The sequence below is a fragment of the Porites lutea genome, chromosome 13 (genome assembly GCF_958299795.1).
Source record: "Porites lutea chromosome 13, jaPorLute2.1, whole genome shotgun sequence".
Lineage (NCBI taxonomy): Eukaryota > Metazoa > Cnidaria > Anthozoa > Scleractinia > Poritidae > Porites > Porites lutea.
The window spans coordinates 17888621-17902518 of record NC_133213.1 but is presented as its reverse complement, the minus strand read 5'-3'; the positions used below and the strand labels follow the sequence as shown (position 1 = coordinate 17902518).

The window sequence follows — 13898 nt, the reverse complement described above, 5'->3', positions numbered from 1 at the left end:
GGCAAAAAGATGGCCGCGATCGCTTAATAAAGGTGGCCGCTCAATAGTGAATAGTGGTTTAATTTCCCATTCTTTTCTACGATTATTTTTAGCCTGTTCACAGACCCTCTATTTTCTCTTCAAAGATAAAAAATATAGCCTGTGTACAGACCCCACCCCTCTCCTCAATAAAAGTCGGAGAAGGAGCTCGATCTCTGCTTTTTACTGAGGGGAGGGGGGTGGGGGTGGGGGGTCTGTGCACAGGTATGAAAAATATGAATCGCAGGAGATTTATTGACCGCTAGCGCAAGGGGGTAGGGATAGGGGAAGAAGAAAATAGACGGACGTTTTTCATTTTTCTTTTTCACTCTACGCGCTTTCCGATGTTTTCGAAAAGAAAAATAAAACGTCTGCGTACAGGCTTAGGGAGCTTAAGCAAAGGCGTTTGTGAGCACGGGCGTCAACCGGAAGTGAGGCCTTTACCCTCTTAACATGACTTGACGATATAAAATTTGTACTGTGAAAAATCCACTTCCGGTTGACGTGCGTTGCTTAAAAACGCCTTTGCATAAGCTCCCTTTAATAGAGGTGGCCGCTCAATTCAGAGCTGCTTAATAGGTGGCCACTTAATGGAGGTTCAACTGTATACAGAGAGGGATGATAACCATGTATGCACGTCTAATTTGCCAGTCAAAAATGAGAAATTGTCAGCTGAATTGTCCTTGATGCGCGAGATTGATGTCTTTAGTCCGCAGTCGTGAGACTCACGCACAATGCGTGAGAGGTGGCAGGTATACAACGGTATAATTATAATGCATTTCTAAGGTAAAGGAACCTTGGAGTTTAAGTGCAACTTCAGCCTATGCAATGCGTACCTCAGTTATAAATTCCCAAAAAGTCTTGATACTTCGTTCCACTTGTCACCACCAAAGGATCTACGAGTAAATCATATTTTGTAAGACAAGCCGGATAAAGTCAATTGCATTCTCCTTCACAAATAACAGGCACTTGTACAAAACTTACATGAAGCAACAATCAACCCCTCTACCAAGAAAATGTTGAACCTATGGGATTTTACCTTCCTTTATAATTAAGCTTTCTGTTTGAATTTGATCAACTGAATTACGTCAACAAAAGTGACGTAAGTTCTTCCTGAAATAGCTCCCAAAATGCAGCCATCTAGGAAAATTTGAAAACTAATGAAGTACACGAGAGAACACATTAAATCTAATATTCTGTTGTTAATATTTCTCTGAAAACAATAACAAAAATGTCAGAAGAAGATCTTATAACAGATGCTGCAGACTGATGGCATCTTCCACTGAGGAAGTTGGTCTGAGACTTCCTGTTTTTCTCCGAGCACTGCCGGATATGATTCGTGATTATTGAGTGACCTTCTAACGAGGCTCAGTCACTTTGTGTGTGATTTGAAGTAAAATGGAATTTCAATTGACATCGCATATGTGCTGTAATATACCCTACCCCTGGGACTTGCTTGACGACCGGACTGATGACAAATTTAACTCGTAATATTGCAAAAGATAGTTTTTCCTCAAACTCCTCCCAACTTTATATATCCGCTAGAATTTTATCAAGGTGATATGAATTCATTACATGAGATTGAGGCAGTTTGCCGTTTTTAATCCTCCACTAATAACGTGATATCAAATTACCCACCCCTCCCTCTCCTCCTTCCTTCCAATCCCTTAATCCTTTAGACAAATTCCCGCTTTCAGTCCTCATCAGTAAGCAAACAGCTCGGAGTTTTTCTCTCCTAATGACATGGTATCAAATCACCCACCCCTTCCTCCCCTCCTTCCTTCCAATCCCTTACTCCTTTGGACAAATTCTCGCTTTCAGTCCTCATCAGTAAGCAAACAGCTCGGAGTTTTTCTCCCCCGAGGGTGGGAACTCATTGATGGTTCTGTTTGATCAATATCGATACAGTAAAATCCCGCGTATAAGAACCTAGATTTTAAGAACCACATCCTTTGACAAGGCTGGATTTCCATTGTCCGTATGTGCAGTTCCTTGTTTGTTGTTACGCAAGGATTAAAACTACCATTCAAAGCATATGGAATTCTTCCGAAACAAATCGTTTGTAATAAGCCGAATATTAAATAACCGACGACGAAACTTTTAGAACATAAATAAGCAAAAGGGATGATCGAAGGGAACTGTTTAGCGGTTAAACGACTCAAATGATCACACACGGATAACTAACACGAGTAGAATTAACAAATTACAGCAATCACAGAGGTATGAGATTCTTTATTATCTAATGCAATCTAAATGTGCAAATGGCAAAGTGTTGGGCCAACAATTTTGACCGAGACTGTAGCAGACTTCCGGTGAAAAAGTTAAGATTTCGTCTGTTACAGAAAAGAAGAAAAGTAAGGGTATCTGAACGGAAGGGTATCCGGAAAAATATCATTTCTTACTATTCCTCCGCATTCACAATTAATCCACAACCACGACGTTGAAGTGTACGCTCCCATAGCGTTTTGATTTTTCTTCGATCAGAGTACGATAGCTGATGAAAATTGTGTCTTGCCATCTCGAAATATAAACGATCGCACCGAATTCGACTGATCTAAAGCTCGTCAGAAGAGATCCCAGCGATTAAAGACAAAGGCATTTCTTAATCAACAGAGGTGTAACTGAAGCTAACGTATTAGATGCATACCTCAGCTGTAAATTCCCGAAACTTGATAGTTCGCAAGACTACAGCAGTGGGTCCTTAATTGATTCCTGACGACGAAAGGATCTACGAGGAAATGATACTTTGTAAGACAAGTTTATGTAAAAAATTCAGTTGAATGTTCCTTCTCAAATGAAATAACGGGACCTGCACAAAACTAACCTGAGCGTCAATCAAAACTTTTACCAAGTGAAAGATGAATCTTGTATGAGGGATTTTTCCCTTCATTTAGCTTTCACTTTCACCATAGTTAATTAAAGTGGAATGGCTGGGAAACCCTTTGTTATAGGTTTTTGTTAGCTATTTTAAACCTGACCATGCACAACGTTCAAGAACATTCCTATCACGCTGAAGTTTTTGACCAATAGAAACATTGCATTAATTTATTCCGTCACAATTAATCTGTGAACAAAAAAAAAGGATTGTGCACGGTCAGGGAACTTCCAACATAACCTACAGCACTGTTAATTTCAACTTTAATGTTTGCCGGGTTTCCTAACCAGTCTTCTCTCCTAACTATGGTTTCATTTTGATCAAGCTACGTGTAACGTCAACAAAAGTGACGTAAGTGCTTCCAGAAATAGCTCCCAAAATGCAGGCAAGCATGAAAATTTATACAGCATACGAGGTGTGAAATCTAATATACAGTTATCAACAGTATCTCTGAACAAAATAACAAAAAGCTTTAAAAAAACATCTTAAAACAGGTGCTGTAGACTGATGGAACTTTCCGCAGATCCTGGTTTTCTCCGAAAACTGCTGAATACTGATATGCCTTATGATCGACCCTCTGACGTGGCTCACACTGTATGAGTGTGTGTGGGAGTTTTTTTGGAAGTAAAATGGACTTTTTTGTTGCAGATGTGCTGCCATATATCCGACCCCTTCCACTTGCTTGGTAACAGCAAGGGAAATAGGAGAAACAGAAAAAAACACAAGCTTCCCAATTTTCCATACCCGCCATAATTTTATCAAGGTATTACACTTTAACAACACCAAAAATAGTTTAACATGAAATTGAGACAATTTGTTTCAGTCTTCTTCTAATCCTATATGCCATCAAGTTCTACACCCCAATGGCACTCACTGTTATCAGATTCCCTCAGTCCTTTCCGCGCACATCATCATCAAATACCCTGGGTTCACCAGGTTGGGGATGGGGGAGCAAGTTAATACTTCTGTTTGACAACAATCGACATTAAAGTCTTAAAAAACTGAAGAAAATAAATTTTCTAATGGCGCGGAAGGGTTATAACCTTTTTACGTGGCGTAACATGCTTCAAGAAGTAATGGTTGATCAGGCGGGTTCCGTTGTAAACAATTCCTGTAATCAAACGACAACGTGGCCCAAATGGATCTTAATTTTTTTTCTCGTCCAGTGTTAAAGAGAGAAAGAATCTGGTTTAGGGGTGGCTACAGTGCTTAAGAGCATGCAAGGAAAGGAAGACTTAAAGGCCACCCCTCCTTTCACTTATGTACTTTTGCTTGCCTGGGGATCCCAAGTCATCTTTGATTTAACAATTGCGTCCGCGTCCCTACAACGGATACCTAGAGAGGGGCTTCGACCCTATAATTTTTAAGCTATTGCTTACGGGATTGGTTTAAAACAACGGAAAATATTCAACTATCTTCCTAAAAGGCGGTACTACGAGTTTTGGATAGACTGTCGCTTATGTGAGATGATCGCACATGGAAGTTCGACTGTTATATAATTTTCTCCAGCAAAGGCTTCGCAGCAAAGAACCAAACAGTACAAGCCACCCCGTTCGTTTGCTGAGGCAAGATGTTCAAATGTTTTGGTCACCAATTTCCAACGGAAGTTAAAGCATAAAGATTCTCGAATACTTTGCAGGTTTTTAATTTTCCGGTTTAAGCAGCGCCAGCGAGAAAGACAGAAGCTACAAATTTCATTGTACAACCTAGATTTTAAGAACCTCATTCTTTCACAACGCTGGATTTCCCAGGGGCACCCAACGACGGTTTCCTCCTTCACACATTTAAAACACTTTTTAGGCTATCCAGAGAACCTTTAGATCTCCAGAAATGCATTATAAGCGGCGCTATAAAATTTGTATCTGTTCGGTCATCCTAGGGCAATTTGAGTCTGTTCGAAATTATTAGGGCTCCAGTATTACTTTCCCGAAAATTTTAGATGCAATTTAACGTTTTACGAAAGTGAGAATTTTTCTAATTCTTCTCTACATCGCATTTTTGAATCCGAAAATTTTAGGTTTCCTTTTTACTACGAAAAATAGCCAACCTGGGGAGTAAAATGTGAAAAATTAAACTTGTAGCGGATTTATTGGAAAAGCTTCGAAAATTGTACATGAATGCAACAGTCATCTAGAACTTTTTAGCGGTCCTCAAGTAATAGAAAATTCTAGGCAATATTTGCTTCTCCGAACAGATATTTTACAGAAAACAGTCGTTGGGTGCCCCTGATTTCCATTGTCCGTATGTGCAGTTTCTTGTTTTTTGTTACGTAAGGATTAAAACTACGGAATTCTTCTAAACAAAATAATCGTTTGTAATAAGAAATATTAAATTACCGACGACGAAACTTTTAGACCATAAATAAGCGAAAGGGACGATCGAAGGGAACTGTTTTGCGGTTAACCGACTCAAATGATCACACACGGATAACTAACACGCGTAGAATTAACAAATTACAGCAATCACAGAGGTATGAGATTCTTAAGTATCTAATGCAAACTTGTTGGGACACTTTGCCATTTGCACAGGGATTTTGACTGAGAGCGTTGCAGACTTCCGGTGAAAAAGTTAAGATTTCGTCTGTTACAGAAAATGAGAAAACTTAGGGTATTTGAACGGAAGGGTATCCGGAAAAATATCATTTCTTACTATTCCTCCGCATTCACAATTAATCCACAACCACGACGCCGAAGTGTACGCTCCCATAGCGTTTTGATTTTTTTTCGATCAGAGTACGATAGCTGATGAAAATTGTGTCTAGCCATCTCAAAATATAAACGATCCTGCCGAATTCGACTGATCTAAAGCTCGTCAGAAGAGATCCCAGCGATTAAAGACAAAGGCATTTCTTAATCAACAGAGGTGTAACTGAAGCTAACGTATTAGATGCATACCTCAGCTGTAAATTCCCGAAACTTGATAGTTCGCAAGACTACAGCAGTGAGTCCTTGATTCGTGACGACGAAAGGATCTACGAGGAAATGATACTTTGTAAGACAAGTTTATGTAAAAAGTCAATTAAATTTTCCTTCACAAATGAAATAACGGGACCTGCACAAAACTAACCCTAGCGTCAATCAAAGCTTTTACCAAGTGAAAGATGAATCTTGTGTGAGGGATTTTTCCCTTCACTTTGGCTTACAGGTTTTTGTTAGCTATTTTGGACCTGACCATGCACAACGTTTAATAGCATTCCTATCATTTTAAACTTACTGACCAATAGAAACATTGCATTAATTTATTCAGTCACAATTAATCTGTGAACAAAAACCAAAGGATTGTGCACGGTCAGGGAACTTCCAACAAAACCTACAGAACCATGGTTTTCAACCAGTCTCCTCTACTAACTTTGGTTTCACTTTGATCAAGCTACGTGTAACGTCAACAAAAGTGACGGTGCTTCCAGAAATAGCTCCCAAAATGCAGGCAACCATGAAGATTTATACAGCATACGAGGCGTGAAATCTAATATACAGTTGTCAACAGTAGCTCTGAACAAAATGACAAAAAGCTATGAAAAAGATCTTTAAACAGATGATGTAGACTACGGAAGCCCAGGGGGGCCACATAGTGATTTCGTTTTTATTTTTCCAAAAGGGCGAAGTGAAAATCAAAAAGTTAAAAACAAAAATGGGAAAGTCGAAAAGTACAGTAAACTCCCTTTATAGCGGACAGTGTAGGGACCTCGAGTTAGTGTCCTCATTAGCCAGAGTCCGTAATAGCGGGAGTTGATTTCAGTCAAACGTCTGTAAATTATAATTTATTTTTGTCTGGGATTTAGCTGTTGTCCGTATTACCGGGGTGTCCGTTATAGCGGGGTGTCACCAAGGCGATAGTTGACACTAAAATGGATTTTTTTGTAGCAGATGTGCTGCCATATACCCTACCCCTGGGCCTTGCTTGGTAACAGCAACAAGGAAAATAGGAGAAACAGAAACAAACACAAGTTTCCCAATTTTCCATACCCGCCATAATTAATTTTTATCAAGGTATTACACTTTAATAACACCAAAAATAGTTTAATATGATTGAGACCATTTGTTTCAATCCTCTTCGAATCTCAGATGCCTTTAGGTTTGACACCCCAATAGCAGTCACTGTTGTCAAATTCCCGCCTTTCCGCGTACATGGAGGGGTGGTGGGGAAGCAAGCTAATACTTCTGTTTGGCCACAGTCGACATTAAAGTCTTAAAGAACTGATGGAAATAAAATTTTCTAACGGCGCGGAAGGGTTTTAACTTTTTTACGTGGCCTAACATGCTTTAAGTAATGGTCCAGATAAGAAGGAAAGGACCAAAACGCAGTGAACACGTCGGAATGCAAAAAGGTGCTAACTTTACTATTGTCTCTACTAAGGTTCTGATTGGTTTAAACATCAAATTTTACGAAATCTTCGCAAAGCAGCATGTATATTAATCCCTTTTTTCTATCCAACTTCCTAATAACAAAATTTCGTCTGAGTCTAAGTAACACAGAAATCGTATGTGCGGATCATGTAAAATTGTGAACATTTCTTGGCCATTGTTTGCAACTCTTGTGATTGGTCGAAATGTTTTAACACAAAAATACACCCTTTAAAAGTGGAGTTTAAATACATTTTCTTTCGTAAACAGCCTTTTTGTAGATTTATGCATTCTCTGCGTAAAAAGGAAAACATTTCTATGTGAGGGAAACGTATTGCGCCACAACAAAAGAAATTGCTTCCCTTCTTACCTGGATCATTACTTAAAAAAGTAATCGTTGGTCCAGCGGGTCCCGCTGTAAACAATTCCTGTAATCAAAGGACGCCGTCGCCCAAATGGATCATTTTTTTTTCTCGTTCAGTGTTAAAGGAAGCAAGAATCTGGTTTAGTGGTGGCTACAGTGCGTAAGAAAGGAAGACTTTAAGGCCATCTCCCCCCCCCCTTTCTCTTATGTACTTTTGCTTGCCTAGGGATGGATCCCAAGTCATCTTTGATTTGGCAATTGCGTCCACGTCCCTACAACGGATACCTAGAGAGGGGCTTCGACCCTATAATTATCAAGCTATTGCTTACGGGATCGGTTTAAAACAGCGGAAAATATTCAAGTATCCTCTTAAAAGGTGGTACTACGAGTTTTGGATAGACTGTGGCTTATGTGAGATGATCACACATGGAAGTTCGACTGTTATAATTTTCTCCAGTAAAGGCTTCGCAGCAAAGAACCAAAAAGTACAAGCCACTCCGTTCGTTTGCTGAGGCAAGATGTTTAAATGTTTTGGTCACCAATTTTCCAACGGAAGTTGAAGCACAAAGATTCTCGAATATTTTGCAGGTTTTTAATTTTCCGGTTTAAGCAGGGGCACCCAACGAGAATATAGTTCAAAACCACTTAAACATAGCATTGTTAAACCTATTTTAGTATAAACGGTAGATAAAGGCATATTTTTATCCCCTAAAAATTTTACATCTGTTCGGATTTCCTAGCTGAAAGTCTAGTGATCCGAAAATTATAGGAATCAAAACTTACCTGTTCGAAAATTTCAGCCAGAAAAAGGCCCCCGAAAATTCTAGGCGAACTTTTTAGGCTAAAAATCCGTTAAAAATGGGCAATTATACCATTTTTTAGATATTCGAAAATCCTAGGAGAGGCAGGCAAGCAAGACATTTTACAGCAAATGTTCCGAAAATTCTAGATCTCAAATCGCCTTCCGAACAGATATTTTCCGAAAATTGACGTTGGGTGCCCCTGTTTAAGCAGCAACAGCGACAAAGACAGAAGCTACAAATTTCATTATAGAACCTAGATTTTAAGAACCTCATTCTTTGACAACGCTACATTTCCATTGTCCGTATGTGCAGTTCCTTGTTTGTTGTTACGTAAGGATTAAAACTAGCATTCAAAGCATACGGAATCCTTCTAAACAAATCGTTTGTAATAAGAAATATTAAATAACCAACGACGAAACTTTAAGAGCATAAATAAGGGAAAAGGGACGATCGAAGGGAACTGTTTAGCGGTTAACCGACTCAAATGATCACACAAGGATAACTAACACGCGTAGAATTAACAAATTACAACAATCAGAGGTATGAGATTCTTAAGTATCTAATGCAAACTCCCTTTGCAAATGGCAAAGTGTCCCAACAATTTTGACTGAGACTGTAGCAGAAATCCTGTGAAAAAGTTTAGATTTCGTCTGTTACACAAAAGGAGAAAAGTAAGGGTATTTGTACTGAAGGGTATCTGCAAAAATATCATTTCTTACTACTATTCCTTCGCATTCACAATTAAACCACAACCTCGACGCGGAAGTGTACGCTTCCACAGCGTTTTGATTTTTCTTCGATCATGGTACGATAGGTGATGAAAATTGTGTCTTGCCTTCTCGAAATATAAACCATCGTGCCGAATTCGACTGATCTAAAGCTCGTCAGAAGAGATCCCAGCGATTAAAGCCAAAGGCATTTCTTAATCAATGGAGGTGTAACTGAAGCTAACGTATTAAATGCATATATACCTCAGCTGTAAATTCCCGAATCTTGATAGTTCGCAAGACTACAGCAGTGGGCCCTTGATTCGTGACAACGGATTAAAGGATCTACGAGGAAACGATACCTTGTAAGACAAGTTTGTGTATAAAAGTATATTGAATTTTCCTTCACAAATGAATTAACGGGACCTGCAGAAAACTAACCTGAGCGTCAATCAAAACTTTTACTAAGTGAAAGATGAATCTTGTATGAGGGATTTTTCCCTTCATTTAGCTTTCAGTTTCACCATAGTTAATTAAAGTGGAATGGCTGGGAAACCCTTTGTTATAGGTTTTTGTTAGCTATTTTAAACCTGACCATGCACAACGTTCAAGAACATTCCTATCACTCTGAAGTTTTTGACCAATAGAAACATTGCACTAATTTATTCAGTCACAATCTGTGAACAAAAACCAAAGGATTGTGCACGGTCAGGGAGCTTCCAACATAACCTACAGCACCATTATTTTCAACTTTGATGTTTGCCTGGTTTCCTGACCAGTCTCCTTTACTAAATATGGTTTCACTTTGATCAAGTTAGGTGTAACGTCAACAAAAGTGACGTAAGTGCTTCCAGAAATAGCTCCCAAAATGCAGGTAGCCATGAAAATTTATACAGCATACGAGGCGTGACGTCTTATATACAGTTATCAACAGTATCTCTGAACAAAATAACAAAAAGCGGTTTAAAAAAAAAAACATCTTAAAGCAGGTGCTGTAGAATGATGGAACCTTCCGCAGATGAAGTTGATCTGATTCTTCCTGGTTTTCTCCGAAAACTGCTGGATACTGATATGCCTTGTGATTGACCCTCTAACGTGGCTCACACTGTATGACTGCGTGTGTGAGTTTTTGGAAGTAAAATGGACTTTTTTGTTGCAGATGTGCTGCCATATACCCGACCCCTTCCACTTGCTTGGTAACAGCAAGGGGAATAGGAGAAACAGAAAAAAACACAAGTTTCCCAATTTTCCATACCCGCCATAATTTTATCAAGGTATTACACTTTAACAACACCAAAAATAGTTTAACATGAAATTGAGACAATTTGTTTCAGTCTTCTTCTAATCCTATATGCCATCAAGTTCTACACCCCAATGGCACTCACTGTTATCAGATTCCCTCAGTCCTTTCCGCGCACATCATCATCAAATACCCTGGGTTCACCAGGTTGGGGATGGGGGAGCAAGTTAATACTTCTGTTTGACCACAATCGACATTAAAGTCTTAAAAAACTGAAGAAAATAAATTTTTTAATGGCGCGGAAGGGTTATAACGTTTTTACGTGGCGTAACATTCTTTAAAGAAGTAATGGTTGATCCAGCGGGTCCTGTTGTAAACAATTCCTGTAATCAAACGACAACGTCGCCCAAATGGATCATAATTTTTTTTCTCGTTTAGCGATAAAGGGAGCAAGAATCTGGTTTAGGGGTGGCTACAGTGCTTAAGAGCATGCAAGGAAAGGAAAACTTTACGGCCACCCCTCCTTTCTCTTATGTACTTTTGCTTGCCTAGGGATCCCAAGTCATCTTTGATTTGGCAATTGCGTCCACGTCCCTACAACGGATTCCTAGAGAGGGGCTTCGACCCTATAATTATCAAGCTATTGCTTACGGGATCGGTTTAAAACAAAGAAAAATATTTAACTATCTTCTTAAAAGGTGGTACTACAAGTTTTGGATAGACTGTCGCTTATGTGAGATGATCGCACATGGAAGTTCGACTGTTATAATTTTCTCCGGCAAAGGCTTCGCAGCAAAGAACCAAAAAGTACAAGCCACTCCGTTCGTTTGCTGAAGCAAGGTGTTTAAATGTTTTGGTCACCAATTTCCAACGGAAGATGAAGCATAAAGATTCTAGAATACTTTGCAGGTTTTTAATTTTCCGGTTTAAGTAGCGACAGCGATAAAGACAGAAGCTACAAATTTCATTATAGAACCTAGATTTTAAGAACCTCATTCTTCGGAAACGCTGAATTTCCATTGTCAGTATGTGCAATTCCTTGTTTGTAGTTACGTAAGGATTAAAACTACCATTTAAAGCATACGGAATTCTTCTATATCTACCGACGACTGTCGCTTATGTGAGATGATCGCATATGGTAGACGAAACTTTTAGACCATAAATAAGCGAAAGGTACGATCGAAGGGAACTGCTTTGCAGTTAACCGACTCAAATGATCACACACGGATAACTAACTCGTTTAGAATTAACAGATTACAGCAATCACAGAGGTATGAGATTCTTAAGTATCTAATGCAAACTCCCTTTGTAAATGGCAAAGTGTCCCAACAATTTTGACTGAGACTGTAGCAGATTTCCGGTGAAAAAGTTAAGATTTCGTCTGTTACAGAAAAGGAGAAAAGTAAGGGTATTTGTACGGAAGGGTATCCAGAAAAATATCGTTTCTTCCTATTCCTCCGCATTCACAATAAATCCACAACCACGACGCTGAAGTGTACGCTACCATAGCGTTTTGATTTTTCTTCGATCAGAGTACGATAGCTGACGAAATTTGTGCCTTGCCATCTCGAAATATAAACGATCGTGCCGAATTCGACTGATCTAAAGCTCGTCAGAAAAGATCCCAGCTATTAAAGCCAAAGGCATTTCTTAATCAATCGAGGTGTAACTGAAGCTAACGTATTAAATGCATACCTCAGCTGTAAATTCCCGAATCTTGATAGTTCGCAAGACTACAGCAGTGGGTCCTTGATTCGTGACGACAAAAGGGTCTACGAGGAAATGATACTTTGTAAGACAAGTTTATTTAAAAAAGTCAGTTGAATTTTCCTTCACAAATAAAAGAACAGGACCTGCACAAAACTAACCTGAGCGTCAATCAAAACTTTTACCAAGTAAAAGATGAATCTTGTATGAGGGATTTTTCCCTTCATTTAACTTTCAGTTTCACCATAATTAATTAAAAAAGTGGAATGGTTGGGGAACCTTTTGTTATAGGTTTTTGTTAACTATTTTGGATCTGACCATGCACAACGTTCAAGAACATTCCTATCATTTTAAACTTACTAACCAATAGAAACATTGCATTAATTATTCAGTCACAATCTGTGAACAAAAACCAAAGGATTGTGCACGGTCAGGGAGCTTCCAACATAACCTACAGCACCATTGTTTTCAACTTTGATGTTTGCTGGGTTTAATTCCTAACCAGTCTTCTTTACTAACTATGATTTCACTTTGATCAAGCAACGTGTAACGTCAACAAAAGTGGCGTAAGTGCTTACAGAAATAGCTCCCAAAATGCAGGCAACCATGAAAATTTATACAGCATACGAGGCGTGAAGTCTAATATACAGTTAACAACAGTATCTCTGAACAAAATAACAAAAAGCTGTAAAAAAATCTCTAATTAGGTGATGTAGACTGCGGAAGCCCAGGGGGTCACAAAGTGATTTCGTTTTTATTTTTCACTTTTCCTTTTTTCCAAAATGGCGAAGCGAAAATCAAAAAGTTAAAAACAAAAATGGAAACGTGATAACTAAAAACGAAATCACTATGTCGCCCCCTCCCCCCCCCCCGGGCTTACGTAGACGACTGATGGAACGTTCCGCAGAGGAAGTTGGTCTGATACTTCCCGTTTTTCTCCGAAAACTGCTGGATACTGATATGCCTTGTGATTGACCCTCTGACGTGGCTCACACTGTATGAGTGTGTGTGGGAGTTTTTTGGAAGTACAGTCACCTCCCTTTATAGTGGACACTGTAGGGACCTCGAGTTAGTGTCCTCATTAGCGAGAGTTCGTAATAGCGGGAGTTTTTTTCAGTCAAACGTTTGTATATTATAATTTATTTTTCCCTGGGATTTAGCTGTTGTCCGTATTACCGGAGTGTCCGTTATAGCGGGGTGTCCCCAAGGCGAGAGTTGACTCTATAATGGACTTTTTTGTTGCAGATTTCCTGTCATATACCCTACCCCTGGGACTTGCTTGGCAACAGCAACAAGGAAAATAGGAGAAACAGAAACAAACTCAAGCTTCCCAATATTCCATACCCGCCATAATTATTTTTTATCAAGGTATTACACTTTAATAGCACCAAAAATAGTTTACCATGATTGAGACCATTTGTTTCAATCCTCTTCGAATCCCAGATGCCATCAAGTTATACACCCAAATGGCGGTCACTGTTGTCAAATTCCCGCCGTTCCGCGTACATTAGCAAGTCAAATACCCTGGGTCTCTTCCCCAGGTTGGGGGGGGGGAGGGATGGGGGAGCAAGTTAATACTTCTGCTTGAACTTAAGAAAAGGAAATATTTCACCGGTGCAAAAGGGTTTTATCCTTTTTACGTGGCGTAACATGCTTTGAAAAGGTAATGTTTGGTTGGTCCAGCGGGTCCCGCAATTCCTGGGATCAAACGACGCCGTCGTCCAAATAGACCATATCTTTTTTTTCGTTCAGTGTTAAAAGGGAGCAAGAATCTGGCGTAGGGGTAGCTACAGAGCCTAAGAGTAAGGAAAGGAAGACTTTGAGGCCACCCCTCCCCTCTC

General features: G+C 39.4%; 1 protein-coding gene across 3 annotated transcripts in view; it reads right to left on the bottom strand.

The window, feature by feature from the left end:
* LOC140923198 (uncharacterized) overlaps positions 1–12355 on the bottom strand; it is a 23363-nt gene extending 11008 nt beyond the window's left edge. Inside the window, exons 1-6 of one of the 3 annotated variants that reach the window (XM_073373273.1) lie at positions 12219–12355; positions 12046–12122; positions 9375–9455; positions 5788–5864; positions 2666–2746; positions 855–914 (exon numbers count right to left, since the gene is read on the bottom strand). The gene's annotated coding sequence lies outside the window, so the exon portion shown is untranslated. Of the gene's footprint in view, positions 1–854; positions 915–2665; positions 2747–2842; positions 2992–5787; positions 5865–9374; positions 9456–12045; positions 12123–12218 lie in introns of those variants that run through there. The other 2 variants (XM_073373275.1, XM_073373274.1) reach the window with 2 other exon arrangements.
* Between the last annotated feature and the right edge of the window lie 1543 nt (positions 12356–13898).